The sequence below is a fragment of the Hevea brasiliensis genome, chromosome 2, assembly GCF_030052815.1.
Source record: "Hevea brasiliensis isolate MT/VB/25A 57/8 chromosome 2, ASM3005281v1, whole genome shotgun sequence".
Lineage (NCBI taxonomy): Eukaryota > Viridiplantae > Streptophyta > Magnoliopsida > Malpighiales > Euphorbiaceae > Hevea > Hevea brasiliensis.
The window spans coordinates 93,483,536-93,506,046 of record NC_079494.1 but is presented as its reverse complement, the minus strand read 5'-3'; the positions used below and the strand labels follow the sequence as shown (position 1 = coordinate 93,506,046).

The following is a 22,511-nucleotide window of genomic DNA, read 5'->3' as shown; positions in this document are numbered from 1 at the left end:
GTGGGATCTGCTAGGTTTTGAATTTATAATATTTATATTAACTAAGTGCTTGAAAAGAAGATGCAGAGAGTTAATGGGGCGACATTATATATTATTAGTACTATTTATTTAATACTTGCATCGGTCATCAGCTCATTTCTTTTTGTTTTATGTGTTGTACACTATAATCTAACAATTTTTAATCTTCGTTGGTTCTCATTTTATCACAGAAGCCCAAAAAATTGGTCAGAAATAACCCAAAGAAAAGGGCATTGGAAGGTGAACCATTGCTCAGAGCTTGTTGATTTTGTGTCTTCTCTTCAAATTGGCACTTGAATAAACTAAATATGTACCAGTCTGACAAAAATTGAAACTATTGTGCACTGGAAATTGGACCAAAGACCAGTCCAACTAGGGACTGAAGCCACAAGCATTATTGATCTTATCAATAGATTGAACCTGCATATGTAGCCATTTCTCTTTTCATTTTTTTGCAATAATTAAAAAAAAATAAAAAAGAAATAATATGAGCAGATAGGGTTGGTTTCAATCCACCATATATCTATTCATATTTGTTTTTCGTAGCTTCCCTTATCTCATTTGTATTTAAAATTTAAAAGGGAAGTTATGATTTGAATCTGCAAGCCTATTTTATTTCTTAATATTGTTAGTGCTTTTAGCTGTTTCAATCAATTGGAACTAACATAAATACAATTTAATAACACCTTTTGGCTAGCCTAGCATCTTATTGTGATCAATTATTCCATGTTCCTCCATACAACTTTGTACAATTTTTTTATGATGATAGATAGGGTCAAGCTGGAATGCTGCTCTGACTCATATTCTGTGTCCATATGTTAACCATGACCTATAAAATTTACTTCCAAATGACCTAAAAGTTGAAAAAAGCATATTGGAATTAAAATTTTTTTGCTACTTTGAATTAAGAGATTTAATTATATGAATTTAAATTTGAATTGTAAATGAAAATAAATTTGAATTTGGTTCAAATTTTATCTATTCATTAGAAGTTTAAAAATTAAAGATTTCAAATAACAACTTTTAACTTATTATTTCAAATTCATCTCATTAAAATCAAACTTTTTTGAAAATTTTTTTAATTAATCAAATAAAAAATTTTCGAATTTATGAATTTCAATTTTAAATTACATACTTGAAATCTAAATTTCAAATCAAAATCTTAAAATACAAAGGCAACTTTAATTTTTTATATCATGGGATATTTATTTATTTAATTTATTAATTAAAATATGCTGCTCAAATCACTTCACATAACAATTGAAATTATATACACTTTTAAATCTAGTTTGAAGACGTATTTCATATTTAGCCAATATATTAAAAAAAAGAAATTCTCTCTTGAGTGATAATCTCATAAATTAAACCCAAATCATTTGAAATAGAAAAATAAAGTCATTTACCAACTGTGTTAATTTTTGAGTTGCACATGTACTTTCCAATACTCCTTATTTTTAAAGCATAATCTTTTAATTAGCCTTTAATTTTATAATTTTTCTTTAATGGTCCTAAACTTCTCACAGCTAAATTCAAGTGCCTTTATAGGTTGATTTGGATTGAGATTGGAAGATTAAAATCCAGACCTGCGAGTTCTATTATTTTTTTGGGAAGAAAGAGAGGCCTATAGCCTATATAATCACAACGTTAAATTGTCTGTTTCTCATTAATGGATTAGAGGCGGAGCTTCTTCCAACCTTGTTCCTGAATGTGCTCTCATTTTCGGCTTCTGCGTTACAGCCATAGCCGTTCACTCCAATAAAAAAAAAAAAAAAAAAAAAAAAAAAAATCTTGAATTAAAATGAAATTTTAAATATTTTAAAATTTATAATTTATAAACATTTTATATTTTTTAATGCTTCCAAGTGTCAATCATTCATAAATACATGTGTTACTTGTTGGTTAATTATTTTTTAGTGTTTAGCTTTCACACATATATATCCCATGGGTTGTATTGTTTATCATTTTAATAATATAAATTTATATATATATATATATATATTTTTGTATCTTATATTTTTATAATTATATTATAAAATTGTATTAATTATAAAATTTTTAATTGTGAATAAATAAATAAAGTGTTTAATATATTATTTTTAAATTATGAACAGAGATTAGCTATAATCTTTATGCTTCTTAGACATTAAACGATATCAAACTCTAAATTTTTTTAGAAAAATATATATTTTTTGAAACACAATATATATTTATGCACATAAATAAATGAGATTTGATAAACAATATCAAACACAAATATCAAAATTTTGATAAAAAAATAATTAAAAATATAATTATATAAAGAATAATTAAATTATCAAAATCAGCAGTGAAAAAGAGAATATTTTAATAAGCAATATATTCAACATTCAAAAGTGAAATGAATTTATTTTTTAGTATTAATAAATTTTATTAAATTTTAAAATTTTAATTTAATAAATAATAGATTATTGATATTTTAATTAGTTTATATATACATATTATCGAATAAAAAAAATCAGAATCAACATTCAATATCTTTCTTTAATCTGAATTTTAAAATTTAAAAAGATAAATTAACCCAAGTAATTTTTAAATAATCATTATCTCTATACTCTTATTTGCATATCAATTGATAAATATTTTTTACCACATGACATTATCAATTAATTAATATTTTTTATTAAGTGGCATTTTTTACCAATTAAGCTAATGTAAATCAGCAAAAAATAATGACAATTGACTCATAAAAGACATATTTTTAAGTTAATTACTTAAATATGTAGCATTTATTTATAAGCTTATGTGTATGCCTCAGTTTATATATATATATATATATATATATATATATATATATATATATATATATATATATATATATATATATATATAATTTTTTTAATTTAAAAAGTTTTATTTTAGAAAAAATAGAAATCATATAAAAAATTATCTTTTTTTTAAATGAATGATTTACATGAAAAAGACACAACCATATTTATTTATATATTTTTTTAAATTAATTTTTTTAAATTTAAAAAAATTAAAAATTTTCATTTCAAATATAAAAATTAAGAAAAAAAAATTGATTAAATTGAATTTATATAAAATGAAACTTTTTCTTGCATATATTTTACTACAAATGAAGCCTAGATTTAAAAAACCTGAAAGCAGGAGTGATTAAAGCCCAAGAGTGAAAATCAAAATTTTTTTTTCTTGTTCATAGCAATTGAAATCTTTTGAAATCTAAGCTTCACGAGAGTTAATAATAAGACCAAGGCGTGCCAAGCCAAATCCCTTCCAAGAAAAGAATTCTACTTTATTAATAATATTTAATTTATTTTTATTGATAATAAAATTGTTTTATTTAGAATAAATTTTAAAATGATAGAATTCAATTAAAATTTTTATTCAAAATAAATTAATAATAAATTTAAATTAATTTATTTCCTTTATTACCCTTATTTATCTTTTAAGCTAAATATTAAAATTTATACTTATAAATAACAACTATTTTTATCACCTTAAAATGTTTTATATAAAAAATATTATTATTAACGTTCAAAATCTGAATTTTGCAGAAGTATCTGAAAACGAAAGGAAAAAAAAAAAGGGTAAATTCACACAGCTATTTTTTTTTAATTTTTTATTCTATATATATATTTCTTTGTTTTTGGTAAGGATAAAGAAATATAGAGAATGCGTAAGGTGTAAGAACCATTGCAATCAAGCTTCATTGAGTAGTTTCATCAAACACTAAAACGTCATAATACAGATTTTTGAACGCTATATATATATATATATATATATATATATATATATATATATATATATATATATATCTTTGTTTTTGGTAACGATAAAGGAATATAGAAAATGTGGAAGGTATAAGAACTATAGCAATCAAGATTCATTGAGTAATTTCATCAAACACTAAAACATCATAATACAGATTTTTGAACGCTATAAAATTACTCAATGAACCTTGATTGCTATGGTTCTTATACTTTTCACATTCTCTATATTCCTTTTTTGGCAATATCTATATTATGGCGTTTTAGCGTTTGATGACATTCTCTATATTCCTTTTTTGGAAATATCTATATTATGGCGTTTTAGCGTTTGATGAAATTACTCAATGAATCTTGATTGCTATGGTTCTTATACTTTCCGCATTTTTTATATTTCTTTATCGTTAAAATATATATATATATATATGAAAAATCAATAGAATGAATTATTGCATTATTGATCTTTCCAAATATAAAAATTGGTCAAAGGTTTAAATTTTAAATTTAAAATTTATTTATAAGTATAATTAAGTCCTTAAAAAAGGTTTGGACTCAATTGAACCTTCAAAGTTTTTAAATAAAATATTTAGACCCAAAGTTAATCGAGATTATAGGTCCGTTAACCTCAAATGTACAGGTCCACCAACACTACTCCATAAAACAGAGTTTCATTTTTGCATTCTATCAAACAGCTTACATGAAATCTCAATCCCATCATATAAATGAAGAAAGCATATGAGCACAGGCAAATTTACAGTTTAGGTGCAATTATGCACTTTCATTGCAATTTATCTCATCATGTAAGTGCATCCACAACTTAAAAGGATCTCTTATCCATATCGATATTTTTCTTTTATAAGCAGAATATGAAGGCAAAACAATATCAAAACTTTTGACACACAATCATAGATGTTTCCCATGTCAAAATATAAAAATAAAGATTAGATGATTTTCAAAGATATTATCCAAGAAACATCCCTTAACCACAGAGTACAGAAGAAAAAGACAGAAATAGAAGATAAGTTTCCACTGGCCAAAAAGTAGGATACAACTCCTAAGATTATTTTTGTAGGTACGCTAGCTAAATTGAAAAATGTTACTACTTAATTTGGTTTCGTTGGCATCACTTTTAAGCTTCACATCCACTCATAGGAACTAGGATCATCAAAGTGAATAAAGCTGCATTTTAGCTTTGTTGATATGTTGCCTGATACTTCAATCTTTGACAACAGAACAATGAAATAAAGTATCAGACAAGAAACAAAGTATCGAAATGCCAAAGTTAAAATTTTTCCCCATAATCCACCACATTCCAGGTTTAGGCTGGCGAAATGGATTTTCCACGTTACCATGAGAATACCCACAAGCTATAAAAACCCGAATGACTTCATTCATGCTTTTTACACCGCGGCACACATGCAGCTCACTCATCTCAGCATAAATATGAGCTCCGCTGACTGCTGCTAATTGCTCTTTCAAGCAGTTAAGCATTAGGACCCCCCAAGCACGCCGCGTCGCCTCCTTGATGCCATCGGAATCGCCGACGACACTCCTGAGCACCGCCAGAAGTTGTACGTCTTCTAGCCCTTTGTTCAATTTTATTGTTATTAATCGCTCCTCCTTGATTCATTACCACTTGTAACGGTTCCTTCCCCTAAACCCAGCTTCTCATCCAGACCTCCACAGACCCACGAAAACCACCTTCCATAGAGACAATTTTTAGAGTCTTCCCATCTCAACGCCATACCACTAGTACACAGACCCAGTTCTCGATGCCACAAGAAATTCATTTGTTCAAATGTGTTTATTAATACCCTTGCTATCAAGGGAATCGATTTGGGTAATTTTGATAATATTGTATGGAGGAATTTGTGTTGGATGTTGGGAGGAACGCTGTATATTCATAATTTTGAGTTTGGGGTGAGTTATTAGAATCAAATTGGACTAAATGGTTGTATTCCTACAGAGATATTTAGTTCATTGGTTTTCATGGCTGCAAATGAGGAAGCTTGAATTGTGGGTATGGAAGAAGCAGCAACAAAAATAGATGGATGTGTGTTTTTAACGCCCGTTAATCACGCGCTAGCAGCGATGAAATTTGGGTTTAATTGAACAAAATTAAAATTTGAGGGATTTAATTAATGTTAATTAAAACTTCGATGGTTCGAACTTTTTTAAAGAGCTTGATTGTAATTTTGAATATACTTCAAGAGTCGATTTGAACCTTTTAACTTATAAAAACTAAGAGATAAAAAACCAGTTTGCTATCTCTATAAAACACATTGAGGGATGCTTAGTTCAGCTGTTAAAACCAGTTTGCTATCTCTATAAAATTAGCTGGTAACTGATAGAGAGCTCACACAATGATAAACTGCAGCAGTTTGTATAAGCTCCCAAAATAGAGCTATTTTAGAACTGTTATGAATTTGTTTTATTTTTTTACAAAAATAATCCTCTTCGTTCCATGAATCGAGAACACTGGTGCTCAAATCACTATGCCCATAAAAAACCCAAAGAGTAGCAATATTAATGTGAAATAAACAAAACTTAAATCTTGGATTCATCTAGAGGAAGGAATTGAGAAGAAATCCTAGGCACGAGCTGCATCAAAATTATAAATTAGTTGTTAGCGATGGCAATATGATGGTGATGGTGGCGGGACAAAAGCCAGAAATTGCACCTTGAATCATTGAAACTTTCTTGATCTGTAACGATTATTAGAATCGCAGCCCAATTAATCATATCTATTCGGATTGAAAAAGGGAATCAGGAGTTGTTGGACAATTGAGGAACAAATAAGAGAAATTGTGAAGAAGAAGGATAAGCTTGATTCAAGTTGACATGGAGGGAAGGAAATGATTTCCTACACTGAATGCATGTATTTGATATGGGATCTGAAAATAAATTTTCCTGTGTCATGAGCTACTCTCTTGTCTTCTTGACCTGTTTTTCTCTGAGTGCATGCATTTGAGCAGAGGCAGAGTTAGGAATTTGATTCAGTTGGGTCAAAAATTTTTGTTGCTTAATTTAAAGAAAAAAAAAATTATATACAATAATAAATTATTTATTAGGAAAAAAATTCAAATTTTCAATATACAATTAAGTAGAAAAAGAATAAAAATTAATAAATAACTATAATATTAAATTTACTATTACATTCGATGAGTTTTTATTTTTTTGAAAGCTTTTCAATATATGTAATCAAATAATCATATATAACTGATTTCTCATCCAATTTTGCAATGAAGTCTTTATAATTTTTATTGTAAAATTATAAATATAATTAATAATATTAATGTCAATTTCGAAAGCAAATTAAATAATTCAATAAATACAATAATTTTTTTTGTTTGAATTAGCTTTTTAATGAGGCCGCCAATATCCTTAATTTACCTTATAAAATTGTGTTTGTTTACTGATTTTATTGACATAAAAATGAAAAAAGAGGGATATGGTTTCCAGAGGATAAAGTAAGAAAGAAGAGATGGAGAGAGAACATAGAAAATATTTATTTTTTTAATTTTCAATAAATTTTAACACTGTTTAATTAATTAACTATTTTTTATTAAATTTAATAAAGTTAAAATTTAAATTTTATGTCACACCTTATCCCTCTGTAAGGCATAACATGATCCTATAGAATACCTAATGAACTCGATCTTCACCTACCGATAACTCGTTAAGTACCCTACAAGAGATTTTACAACAATTTTTTTACTTTTATAAGTGGTGAGCATTTTTTAATAGGTATTAAAATCATTTATTCAAAGTTGAAAACCAGTTAAAATTTTTGGCCCATTTTATTTTTCCGTAAATTTTATAAAAATTTCGGCAGAGTGTCGTCTGTATTTTGAGAAAACAGTTCTTCAAATACCTGTAAAAAACACTTCTAATAATTTATCTCAACAATTTCAACAACTCCACAACAATCCCAACCAATTTCTCAAGTTTCAAAATTCAACAATCATCATTTCTCAATTTTCAAAAATTCAGTAATCATCAAAATACTATCAATCAATTTTATTCAAATTAAAATAAAGTATTTTCATTCATATTTCATTAAAGACAAAACAATTTATATACATCATACTAAAAATTTACATTAGGAAAATCCAAACAAAAATTTATTACAAACTTTATACAAACTGCTCAAGACCAGTTTTACATGTCCATACCTTTACATATATTACATACATCAAAATAAATTTTTACAGTCATGGTATAAAATATACCCGATATAACTTCAAGCTAAGTCGCTCCACAATTCTCAGCAGCTCACTCTGCTGCTCCTCTATTCTCTAAATCTGCGACAGCAATAATAGTCATCGCTGAGTACTAGGAATCAGTGGTGCACAACATACTAAAATAATATTTATGCAGAATTTAAATCATATTTATTCAAAAAAAAATTGGACTGAACATGAGAGTTAAACACAAAACATGAATTATGAGATTTTAATCCAAATAATTTCATTTCGAAGTGTCAAAACCAATTTCATAAAACCCACAGTTATATCATGCCATTTGAAACAAATATAATCTTAATAGCCAGAGGCTAAGGAGAAGTCACATCACAAGGCTAACTAGCTCAAATATATGGATACCATTCAATTTCTTCTTCTAATGGCACACACCTCAACACTTCAGCCAGAGAAGGAATCAAAATTCAAAACTGATTACCCCCCACCAGTTATGCTAGTGAGGTGTTCAAATATATAGTCATGACACTGTGGTTTCAAAACTTATCTTAACAATTTACTAAATATTTATGCCATCTCAAATATACACAAATAACTTTCAACAATTTAAATCAAAAGTATAATAAATATTTCATCACAATGATGTCACAATTCAATATTTTAAATTATTTAAAACAATATACAGAAGAAAATTTACAAAAATTTTACGTTGTGCATAAACCTTAAGCGAGTCGCCTCTTGGCCTTGACTTGATTCCTTGGGTTCTTTCCCGGTGTTCTTTTCAACTGAAACACACAGTTTCACAGTGTTTCAGTACCATAACTTAGAATAAATCCAAAAATAAATTTAATTTCACTTTTACCTAGCTCTAATGTGCTAAACTTGATATTCTTTAAAATTTTTATTTCGGGGTTACTATTCACTACACTATTCAAGTCAATTTGTTGACTTTCTAAGGCTTAATAGGTATGGGAATTCCAACTTCACCCATATACCACATTTTGGTAACTAAATTTGTTAGTTTTGGTTGTTTACTCAAATTCTAAGTCTTTTAGGCAAATTTACAAATTTTCAGTTTTTGTGTCTTATATTGCATTGTTTCATTGGTCATTTTTCTGTTAGAATTTGGAAAAACTTTCTTCATAGAAAATGTTCCCTATTGTCTTAACTTTATTCTTCTTTTTGAATCACTCCATTTGGAGTTTTGTAGCTCAAGTTATAGCCATTTAAATTATAGTTGCCGGATTAGACTTAACCCAGATTTCTGGGCAAATTCTGGCTCTGGCAGTTTTAGGTCACCAACTTTGGGTGGCCAAATGACTTGGTTAAGGGTATAATTTGGGTTGGTGTTCTTCATGAAAGTTTTAGGTCTATATCTCAGCTGTTCACTGGTAAAATTTCAGGTCAGACTGCCTAGCCCAAGTTATGGCTAAATGAACAGAGTTCATTTAGTCATTTTTGTACAGGTCAGACTGCAAAAATCCAGATTTGGTCAATTTGTTCACTAGGTTTTGGTCACTTTTTGGGCATGATTACTAAATGAAATTGTGTCATTTTGTGTCTATTTTCATTCCCAATTGGTCTCATACCAATTGGACTTGTAAATTTTCAGTTTTGGTCCTTGAAAGGAACCTTGGTCCTGCTGCCTGCAGCATGACCACATTCAATTCGAATTTAAACTCAATTCCAACGCCTTCAACACACTTCATTTGGTCACAAATGACTATTTTTCATCTCAAACAAGGTCAAACACACCATTTGACCAATTCTCATATTTTTGTCTTTCAAACCCTAGGTGCCCAAAACCCTAAGTCATGCAATTGATTAATTCATACCCAATTTACTACACTAATCACATATTCAACCTTAATCAATGTCAAATTCATGTCTAATTTAAATTGAGCATATCAAAACTTCAAGGTACCATGGCTTGCCAAAATTTCCTCTCTTCGTAATCATGAAATTTTTTCCAATTTCTTCATATAATCTCATCCATTTCTACCCTAAATCAATCATGTATACTAAAAAGAAAGGTTGGATTAGCTTACCTTAAGTGAGCAGAATTTATATCTCCAATTCTTCAAACTTGGCTTGATTTACTTACTCCATATCTTCTTATCAAAGTTCAAACATAAATTTTAGTTAAGGGATGTAGGAATTCCATGGCAAAATTTAGGGTTTAAGAGAGTTTTAGGTGGGTTTCAATGGAGGCTTTATGAGAGAAATGAAAGAGATAGGAGAGAGAGAGAGGGTAGACGAGTTGAATGGAAAAGAAGACCAATTTTTTTTTCTTTTCTTAATTTGTCTTTTAATTGTTAGAAATTATCCCAAAATTTCAAATTTTAAAAATAAAAATTTATTACATCATGCTTATGTCATGCATGATGTCATAACTTTTTCAACTTTTCTTTTTCTTTTTTTTTTTTCATTTATTTTTCTATTAGTTCTTTAATTTAATTCCCGACTCCGAAATTTTCTTTTCTCCGATTTTATTTGACAGTTAGGTCAGGAGTCAGCTCTCGGGGTCAATTGACCAAATTGCCCCTCACCAGTTTGATCTGGTTTGCAAATAATTCAATATTTCTTCCGAATCTCTGACCTAATTATTCGACCTACTTAATAAATCTTTTTGTGATTTTCTCTTTTTTACTGTGTTTGTAATGGTCCTAAGGACTGCGGTGTCACATTTTACGGCTCGAAATTTGAGTTTAAATCGACCTCGCAATCCTTCCCGAGTAGGTCACCTATCGCTGTGACTCTCGGCTCGTTTAACTTCTTATATTCTGTTTTCTTATTTATACTTAACTAATTGACAATTACTAATTATTTGTATTTATGGCTTATTTAGTTGTCTTAAGTGTGGTTTTAATCCCCTTAATAGTCCGGATGGACATCGGTCACCGAAATAGTGAAATATACCAGGCTATGTAAATAGGGGTGTTACAATTCTCCCCCCCTTAAAATAAATTTCGTCTCGAAATTTTACCTGGTATCAATCTCTGAACAGCTGTGGGTGCTGTCTCCTCATATCCTCCTCTCGTTCCCAAGTAGCTTCTTGGCCCGAATGATGATTCCACAGCACTTTCACTAACGGGATCTGCTTGTTTCGTAGCTGCTTTACCTCATAAGCTAGAATCTCAATGGGTTCTTCCTCATATGTGAGGTCTAGATTCACTTCAATTTCTTTCACTGGTAGTATATGAGATGGGTCTGATCTATACCTCCTCAAGATGGACACATGGAAGACATTATGTATCTTTTCTAACTCTGGAGGTAGTGCCAACCGATATGCCAAGGGACCCACTCTTTCCAGAACCTCATATGGCCCGATAAAATGAGGACTTAGTTTCCCCTTTTTGTCGAATCTCATCCCCTTTCTGTCGAATCTCATAATCCTCTTCCGAGGGGAAACCTTGAGGAATACTTTCTCACCCATTGCATATTCAATATCTCTTCTCTTTAAATCAATGTAGGACTTCTGATGATCTGATGTAGTCTTAAGTTGATCTCTGATCACCCTGATTTTCTCTTCAGTTTGCTGAACAATTTCGGGTCTAATCATCTTTCTTTCACCCACGTTATCCCAACACAATGGGGTTCTACATTTTTTGCCAAACAAAGCTTCATATGGAGGCATCACAATGCTTGATTGGTAGCTGTTATTATAGGCAAACTCAATCAAAGGTAAGTGTGTATCCCAACTGCCCTCAAATTCAATCACACAAGCCCGTAGCATATCCTCCAAGATCTAAATTACTCTATCAGATTGGCCATCGGTCTGTGGGTGGAATGCCGTGCTGAAGTTCAATCTAGTTCCTAGGGCTCTCTGAAGACTACCCCAGAATCTAGAAGTGAACCTAGGTTCTTTGTCAAATACGATGGATACTGGCACTCCATGCAGTCTTACTATCTCATCAATGTATAACTTGGCCAGTTTTTCTAAACTGTAGTCCATCCGAACTGGCAGAAAATGAGCAGACTTGGTCAGTCTGTTAACAATGACCCATACTGCATCATGACTCTTCTGTGTCCTCGGAAGTCCTATCACAAAATCCATCGTTATTCTCTCCTATTTCCATTATGGTACTGGTAGTGGATGTAACAACCCAACGGGTACTTGATGCTCTGCCTTCACTTGCTGACAAGTTAGGCATTTGGAAACAAACTCTGCCACATCTCTTTTCATACCCATCCATCAGTAATGCTCCTTTATCCCCCTATACATTTTTGTGCTACCAGGGTGCATGGTAAAAGAAGACTCATGTGCTTCCTTCAAAATGATCTGCCTCAAATCAACATCATTAGGAATATACATTCTGCCCTGGTGTAGCATTAGACCATCATCTCTTATTGAGAATTCTGGTTTCTTGCCCTGCCCAACTTCTTCCAACAGCTTCTGATACCTTTCATCATTCTGAGTAGCCATTCTGATATGATCAATCAATACTGGCTGTACATGCCACGCAACTGCTGTCTGCCCCTCATCATTAATCTCTAAGCTGGCATGTAATGATCTTAACTCATGTACCATAGACAAAGGAGTAACCCGTAGACTTGCCATAGTCTTACGACTTAAGGCGTTAGCCACAACATTAGCTTTCCCTAGCTGATATTCTATCAGACAATCATAGTCTTTTATTAATTTTAACCATCTCCTCTGTCTCAAATTCAACTCTTTCTGGGTGCCCAAATACTTCAAACTCTTATGATCTGTGTAGATGTAGCATTTCTTCCCATACAAATAGTGCCTCCAGATCTTAAGAGCAAACACAATAGCTGCAAGCTCCAAATCATATGTCGAATAATTCCTCTCATGCGGTTTTAGCTGGCGTGATGCATAGGCAATGACATTTCGATCTTGCATCTATACACAGCCTAACCCATTGTGAGAAGCATCACTATAAACTGTTAATTCTTTATCCGGAGTAGGTAAAGTAAGGACTGGAGCTTCAGTCAAACATTTCTTCAATTCATCAAAACTCTGTTGGCATTTATCCGTCCACTGAAATTTCACATCTTTGCGAAGTAGCTTGGTCAATGGAGATGCCAACATGGAGAATCCCTTCACAAATCGACGGTAGTATCCAGCTAAACCCAGAAAACTACAAATCTCCATGATATTTCTGGGTGGCCTCCAATTAAGGACAGCTTCTATCTTACTTGGATCTACCTTGATACCCTCTACTGATACTACGTGCCCCAAAAAGGATATTTCCTTCTGCCAAAATTCACACTTTGACAATTTGGCATATAGCTGTTTCTCCCTCAAAGTTTGCAGTACAATGCGCAGATGTCTATCATGCTCTTTTGTACTCCTCGAATAGACCAATATATCATCAATGAATATCACAACAAACTGGTCGAGGTATGGTCTGAAGATAGTATTCATCAGATCCATAAAAGCAGCCGGAGTATTAGTTAACCCGAATGGCATGACCAAGAACTCATAATGGCCATAGCGGGTTCTAAAGGCAGTTTTAGGAATACTCTGCTCTTGTACTTTCAGCTGATAATAACTTGATCTCAGGTCAATTTTGGAGAATACAGCTGCACCCCTCAACTAATCAAACAAGTCATCAATGCTGGGCAATGGATATTTATTCTTTATTGTCACCTTATTTAACTGGCGATAGCCAATGCATAACCGAAGAGTGCCATCTTTCTTCTTTATAAACAACACTGGCGCTCCCCAAGGTGACACACTAGGGCGGATAAAGCCCTTATCAAGCAGTTCTTGCAACTGCACTTTCAACTCTTTCAATTCTGCAGGTGCCATTCTATATGGCGTTATGGAGATTGGGTCCACACCAGGCATAACATCAATCTCAAACTGCACCTCTCTTTCTGGAGGTAATCTTGGCAATTCATCAGGAATCACATCTGGAAAGTCGTATACCATAGGGATGTCCCTGAGTGCTGGGCTCCCCTCTTGGGTGTCTATCACATGTACCAAGTATGCTTCACATGTCACACCTTACCCCTCTATAAGGCATAACATGATCCCGCAGAATACTTAATGAACTATCGAACTTCACCTACCGATAACTCATTAAGCACCCTACAAGAGATTTTAAAACAATTTCTTACTTTTGGTAAGTGGTGAGCATTTCTAATAAGTATTTAAAACATGTACTTAAGTGAAAAGCTAGTTGGAAATCTTGGCCCATTTTATTTTTCCGCAAATTTTATAAAAATTTTTACAGAGTTTTCTCTGTATTTTGAGAAAACCGTTCTTCAAATACCTGTAAAAAGCACTTCTAAAAAAATTTTCTCAACCACAACTTCAATTTCACAATCAAACTCTATCAATTTCAATAATTCCACAATCATTTCATTTGAGACAAAACAATTTATATACATCCTTACAAAATTCACATCAAAAGAAATACAAACTAAATTTTATTACAAACTTCATACAAATTTTGTACAAGCTGCTCAAGACCCTTTTACATGTCCATACCTTTATATGTAATACATACATCAAAATAAATATTTACAGGCAGGGTATAAATTATACCCGAAGACTTCAAGATGATAGCTCCTCACACCTCAGCAGCTCAGTCTGCTGCTCTTCTAGTCTCTGTATCTATGACAGCAATAGAAGCTATCGCTGAGTACTAGGACTCAGTGGTACACAACATACTAAAATAATCTTTATGCAAAAATAAAATCACATTTATTCAAAAATTTGACTAAACATGAGCATTAAACACAAAATATGAATGATGAGATTTTAATGCAAACCAAGTTCATTTCAAAGTATCAAAACACATTTCATAAAACCCACAGTTAGATCATGCCATTCGAAACAAATAGAATCTCAATAGCCAGAGGCTAGAGAGAAATCACATCACAAGGCTAGCTAGCTCAAATATATGGATATCCATTCACATCCTCTTCTACTGGCACACCTCAACACTTCTCCAGAGAAGGAATCAAAATTCGAAACTAATTACCCCCACTAGTCATGCTAGTGAGGTGTTCAAATATATGGTCATGACACTGTGGTTTCAAAACTTATCTTAACAATTTGCTAAACATTGTCATTTCAAATATACACAATAACTTTCACAATTTAAATCAAAACATCATAAATAGGGTTACAATACTTTCACCAATTCAAAGCAAAAGTAAAATGCATATTTCATTCACTTAATCAATAAATTTTTAAAGCATAGTGATGTTGTGCACAAACCTCAAATGAGTCGCCTTTAGCCTCGACTCGATTCCTCGGGTTCCTTCCCGATATTCTTTTTAACTGAAACACACAATTTTATAATGTTTTAGTACTAGAACTTAACATAAATCCAAAATAAATTTAGGTTCACTTATACCTAGCTCTAACGTGCTAATTTCGACGTTCTTTAAATTTTGTGTTTTGGATTACTATTCACTGCACTATTCAAGTCAAATAGTTGACTTTCTAAGGCTTAATAGGTATGGGAACTCCAACTTCACCCACATACCACATTTTGGTCATTAAACTTGTTGGTTTTGGTCATTTTCTTAAAGCTTAGGTCATTTTGGCAAGATTGCCAATTTTCGGTTTTGGTGCTCTTAGTTGCACTATTCCATTGGTCAATCTACTGTTAGAATTTGGCAAAACTTCCTTCATAGAAAATGTTCTTTATTGTCTTAAGTGTATTCTCATTTTTGGATCACCCCAATTTGGAGTTTTGTAGCTCAAGTTATAGCCAAAATAAGATTACTGTTCACGTGCACTGTTCATACTGAGATTTTGGTTCTGGCAGATTTTTGGTCCAACTTTGTTCAGTAATTTGATCAAGTTAAGTTCATAATTTGGCCTAATTTTCTTCATATGAAATGTTCTACTATGTCTTAGGTTTCCATCGATTCAAGAATCGCTTAAATCCGAGTTTTCTAGAGAGAGTTATAACCCTTCAAACATTACTGCTCAATAGAAATTCTGCAGAGTTGCAGGTTTGGTAACTCAACTTTGCTCAATAATTTGAATGGGTTAATGGCATAATTTGGGGTGGTGTTCTTCATAACAGTTTTAGATCTATACCTTATCTAATTTCTGGTAAAATTTCAGGTCAATTTGACCTTCCTAGCTCGAGTTATGATCAAATGAACACTGTTCATTTGCTCAGTTTGGTGCAATGGCAGCCTGCTCTCATTTCACTTTGGTCAATTTGTTCACCCAGTTTTGGTCAGTTTTTGGGCATGGTTCCTCAATGAAAATTGTGCTATTTTATGTCTATTTTCATCCCCAATTTGTGGCATATCAATTGGACTTGTAAAATTTGAGTTTTGGTCCTTCAAAGTGGGTTTGGTCATGCTGCAATTGACCTACGAATTTGACTCCCATTCTAATAATTCCCATACATTTCCTTTGGTCATTATTGACCATTTTTCAGTCCACAATTGGTCAAAAATATCATTTATGCATTTCTTCAAAATTTGCCTCAAACCCTAGGCCTCCAAACCCTAATTCACTTAATTATTGTAATTAATCACACTTAATGGTTTTAATGCCAATCATTCAACTAAGGAAGGTTTCTAAACTCATTCAAACCCATTAAATTCATGCAATTCATACTCCCTTCAATAGGCCAAATTCATTTTGGTCCTTCAATAATTGATTTCTCTTCATTCAAGCATATGTTCAAGTATAACTTAACTATTTAAACATAGACTCAAAGAGAAAATGAGGAAGAACACTAACCTTAATTTTTTTTGATTTACAATCCACCAATCCTTTCACTTTCTTCTTTCTTCTTCTCCCTCAATCTTCTTTTCTAGTGTAGATTGGAAGCTTTTTAGGGTTTAGGGTTTATTTTGAAAGGCTAAAATCAAGTTATGGAAGCTTGATGCATTCATCAATGGTGGTGAGGGAGGGAGAGGTATGAGACGTCCAAGAAGAAGAAGAAATGAGATGGTTTTAATTTTTTTTTCTTTTCTTTTCTTTGTTTTTATCCTTATGGAAGACCACAAAAAAAAATCCCAATTAAATAAGTAATTTAATTAATCCTTTATGACATCACCTTTGACTTTTCCCATATTCTTTTTCTCTCTTTTTTTTTTCTATTTATTTTTCTATTAGTTCTTTAATTTAATTCTCGATTCCAAAATTTTCTTTTCTCCTATTTTATTTGACAGTTAGGTCAGGAGTCAGCTCTCGGGGTCAATTGACCAAATTGCCCCTCGCCGGTTCATCCCGGTTTGTAAATAATTCCATATTTCTTCCGGCTCCCTGACCTAATTATTTGACTGACTTAACAGTTCTTTCTCATGATTTTCTCTTTTCCACTGTGTCCATAAGGGTCCTAAGGACCGCAGCGTTACTTTTTACGGTTTGAAATTTGAGTTTAAAATGACTTCGCAGTCGTTCCCGAGGAGGTCACTCATCGCTGTGACTCTCGGCTCGTTTAACTTTATATGTTCTGTTTTTCTTGTTTATACTTAACTAATTAAACATTACTAATTATTTGTGTTTATGACTTCTCAAGTTGTCTTAAGTGTGGTTCTAATCCCCTTAATTGTCCGGACCGACACCAGTCACCGGAACAGTGAAATATACCAGGCTATGCAAACGGGGTGTTACATCACACCCCTTTCTGATCATCCTTCTGGCTAGTGCAGCCTAAATGATGTTTGATGGTAGTAAATGCCTCTTCCCATGTATTATCATATCATCGTACAAAGGGAGACCAAAAGTGACTGTCTTCAGTCTACAGTCAATCATGGCATGATGTTTGGCTAACCAATCCATGCCCAAGATGATATCATAATCTATGAAGGGCATTTCAATAAAATCTGATAGAAAAACATGTCCTTGGATCACCAAAGGACAGTCTCTATAAATTCTGTTGACCCGAACCTCTTGTCCTAACGGACTAGTTACTAGCACTTCAAAACCCATTTGGACACACGGAACATCAAGTGAACTGACTATGCTAGCACTAACATATGAGTGGGTTGAACCCGGATCAAACAACACAAATACTTCTTGATCAGAGATAGAGAATGTACCAGCTACAACATCAGAAGTCTCAGCCTCTTCTCGTTGTCTCATTGTGTAGACTCTGGCTGAAGCACTTCCTTGGCCGATCGACCAACGATTCTCGATCGCCGTAAGCAGTGCCTCTAACTCTGCCTCTTCCTCTGCCAACTGATTATGAACCTCTAGGAGCAGGACTCTGAATAGATTCTTCTGCAGTAGTAGGAGCTGGACCGAATCTAGGAGCACTAGTGCAGTCTTTAGCTAAATGGCCCTTGCCTCCACAGTTAAAGCAGGCTCCCGTAGCCCAATAGCATTCTCCCCCATGAATCTTGCCACAAGTCTCACAGGGGCGAGCAAGATATGAACCCTTGATTGACTGCTGACTAGACCTAGGGGGTCTTTGTCCAGAAAATCTACCCCTTCCAAATCTTCCACCTCGACCTCTGCTAGTTCCACCAAATTTCTTCTTTTTGCCAGAAGTACCACTAGGACTTGGCTCTACTGACTTTTCACCTTTATCTTTCTCTGTTTTCTCAGTCCTCTCTGATTTTTCATTTACAGGTGTCGCTTCTGATTCAATCCTTTCTAGCTCAAGTGCTTGAGAGATGAGCTCAGAGAAGTTGCTGTGTTTGAATCCCACTACTTGCATCCTTAAACTGGGCTTCAAACCCGTCTCAAATCTCTTGCATCGTTCCTTGCTAGTAGAAAGGAGACTCCCAGCATAGTGGCTTAAGCGGGAGAACTCCCTCTCATACTCTGCCACTGATCTACTCCCTTGCATTAGACTCAGAAATTCTTGTAACTTTTGATCCACATATGCGTCTGGGACGTATTTTTGTCTGAATTCCCTGATGAAGTCATTCTAGGTCAGTACTGGTGGTTCAGCTAAGCTGTGGGGGATGGTCTTCCACCAATCATACTCATCCCCTTGCAGTAGTGACACAGAGTATTCAAACTTCAATTCATCTTGGCAGTGCAGCTTCTTGAACACTCTGTCCATTCTTTCAAGCCATTGCTCTGCCTCAAGTGGGTTTACTGTACCCTTAAATTCAGTAGCTCCATACTTCAATAACTTGTCATACTGTCTGGCTGGAGGCAGTGGTTGTACTACAGCTGTCTAGGGTGGAGCTTGAGCAGGCATACCCCCAGCCATTTGTTAAAACATCGCAGCCATTTGCTGTGCAAATTGTGCAGGAAACTGCGGCATTTGTGAGGCTGGTGCTACTAATCCACTGACATTTTATAGAGTTGGGGCTTCCCCTTGTGCCTCAGCTTCAACAGATTTTTCGACTGAGCGATCTCCTTCTTCCATTTCAATATGAAGTTAGGGTATCTCCTGAACAAATAACACAAGGAGATTTCCCTTCGTTAGTTCATATTTATGATGTAATACACTGTATGTAACATATAAGGACATTGAGCAGTTGTACTTAACAAGTAAAGACACAAATTCACAAGTTAAAACATACTTCAAAAATTTTACTCTGATACCACTAAAATATGTCACACCTTACCCCTCTGTAAGGCATAACATGATCCCATAGAATACCTAATGAACTACCGAACTTCACCTACCGATAACTCATTAAGTACCCTACAAGGGATTTTACAACAATTTTTTTACTTTTATAAGAGGTGAGAATTTTCTAATAGGTATTAAAATCATTTATTCAAAGTTGAAAACTAATTAAAATTTTTGGCCCATTTTATTTTTCCGTAAATTTTATAAAAATTTCAGCAGAGTGCTGTCTGTATTTTGAGAAAACAGTTCTTCAAATACCTGTAAAAAGTACTTCTGATAATTTATCTCAACAATTTCAACAACTCCACAACAATCCCAACCAATTTCTCAAGTTTCAAAATTAAACAATCATCATTTCTCAATTTCCAAAAATTCAGTAATCATCAAAATACTATCAATCAATTTCATTCAAATTAAAATAAGATATTTCCATTCATATTTCATTAAAGATAAAACAATTTATATACATCATACTAAAAATTTACATTAGGAAAATCTAAACTAAAATTTATTACAAACTTTATACAAATCGCTCAAGACCAGTTTTACATGTCTATACCTTTACATACATTATATACATCAAAATAAATTTCTACAGTCAGGGTATAAAATATACCCGATATAACTTCAAGGTAAGTTGCTCCACAATCCTCAGCAGCTCACTCTGCTGCTCCTCTAGTCTCTAAATCTGCGATAGCAATAACAGCCATCACTGAGTACTAGGACTCAGTGGTGCACAATATACTAAAATAATCTTTATACAGAATTTAAATCATATTTATTCAAAAAAAATTGGACTGAATATGAGAGTTAAACACAAAACATGAATTATGAGATTTTAATCCAAATAATTTCATTTCGAAGTGTCAAAACCAATTTCATAAAACCCACAGTTATATCATGCCATTTGAAACAAATATAATCTCAATAGCCAGAGGCTAAGGAGAAGTCACATCACAAGGCTAGCTAGCTCAAATATATGAATATCCATTCAATTTATTATTCTACTGGCACACACCTCAATACTTCAGCCAGAGAAGGAATCAAAATTCAAAACTGATTACCCCACTAGTCATGCTAGTGAGGTGTTCAAATATATGGTCATGACACTGTAATTTCAAAACTTATCTTATCAATTTACTAAACATTTATGCCATCTCAAATATACACAAATAACTTTCAACAATTTAAATCAAAAGTATAATAAATATTTTATCACAATGATGTCACAATTCAATATTTCAAATTATTCAAAACAATATGCAGAAGAAAATTTACAAAAATTCTACGTTGTGCACAAACCTTAAGCGAGTCGCCTCTTGGCCTTGACTCGATTCCTCAGGTTCTTTCCCGGTGTTCTTTTCAACTGAAACACACAGTTTCACAGTGTTTTAGTACCATAACTTAGAATAAATCCAAAAATAAATTTAATTTCACTTTTACCTAGCTCTAATGTGCTAAACTTGATGTTCTTTAAAATTTGTGTTTCGGAGTTACTATTCACTACACTATTCAAGTCAGTTTATTGACTTTCTAAGGCTTAATAGGTATGAGAATTCCAAATTCACCCACATACCACATTTTGGTAACTAAATTTGTTGGTTTTGGTTGTTTACTCAAATTCTAAGTCTTTTAGGCAAATTTACAAATTTTTAGTTTTGGTGTCTTATGTTGCACTGTTTCATTGGTTATTTTTCTGTTAGAATTTGGTAAAATTTCTTCATAGAAAATGTTTCCTATTATCTTAAATTTATTATCCTTTTTGAATCACTCTATTTGGAGTTTTGTAGCTCAAGTTATAGCCATTTAAATCATAGTTGCCGGATTGGACTTAACCCAGATTTCTGGGCAAATTCTGGTTCTGGCTATTTTAGGTCACCAATTTTGGGTGGCCAAATGACTTGGTTAAGGGCATAATTTGGGTTGGTGTTCTTCATGAAAGTTTTAGGTCTATATCTCAGTTGTCCATTGGTAAAATTTCAGGTTATTTAGATCTGCCTAGCTCAAATTATGGCCAAATAAATAAATACTATTCATTTGGTCATTTTTGTACAGGTCAGACTGCAAAAATCAAGATTTGGTCAATTTGTTCACTAGGTTTTGGTCACTTTTTGGGCATGATTCCTAAATGAAAATTGTGTCATTTTGTGTCTATTTTCATTCCCAATTAGTCTCATACCAATTGGACTTGTAAATTTTCAGTTTTGGTCCCTACAGCATGACCACATTCAATCTAAAATTGAACTTAATTCCAACACTTCCAACACACTTCATTTGGTCACAAATGACCATTTTTTTATCTCAAACAAGGTCAAACACACCATTTGACCAATTCTCACATTTTCGTCTTTCAAACCCTAGGTGCCCAAAACCCTAAGTCATGCAATTGATTAATTCATACCCAATTTACTATACTAATCACATATTCAACCTTAATCAATGTCAAATTCATGTCTAATTTAAATTGAGCATATCAAAACTTCAAGGTACCATGGCTGGCCAAAATTTCCTCTCTTCATAATCATGAAATTTTTTCCAATTTCTTCATATAATCTCATCCATTTCTACCCTAAATCAATCATGTATACTAAAAAGAAAGGTTGGATTAGCTTACCTTAAGTGAGCAGAATTTATATCTCCAATTCTTCAAACTTGGCTTGATTTACTTACTCCCTATCTTCTTATCAAAGTTCAAACATAAATTTTACTTACTCCCTATCTTCTTAATTTATCTTTTAATTGTTAGAAATTATCCCAAAATTTCAAATTTTAAAAATAAAAATTTATTGCATCATACTTATGTCATGCATGATGTCATAACTTTTTCAACTTTTCTTTTTTTTTTTAATTTATTTTTCTATTAGTTCTTTAATTTAATTCCCGACTTCGAAATTTTCTTTTCTCTGATTTTATTTGACAGTTATGTCAAGAGTCAGCTCTCGGGATCAATTGACCAAATTGCCCCTCGCCAGTTCGATCCGGTTTGCAAATAATTCAATATTTCTTCCAGATCATTGATCTAATTATTTGACCTACTTAAC

At 32.5% G+C, this 22,511-nt stretch overlaps 1 long non-coding RNA gene across 1 annotated transcript; it reads left to right on the top strand.

The window, feature by feature from the left end:
* The first annotated feature begins 4,963 nt into the window (after window positions 1-4,963).
* Window positions 4,964-5,749, top strand: LOC110666665 (uncharacterized). The gene is made up of 2 exons (XR_002497188.2): window positions 4,964-5,353; window positions 5,447-5,749. It is a non-coding gene; the product is annotated as an uncharacterized LOC110666665 (long non-coding RNA).
* Window positions 5,750-22,511: the final 16,762 nt, after the last annotated feature.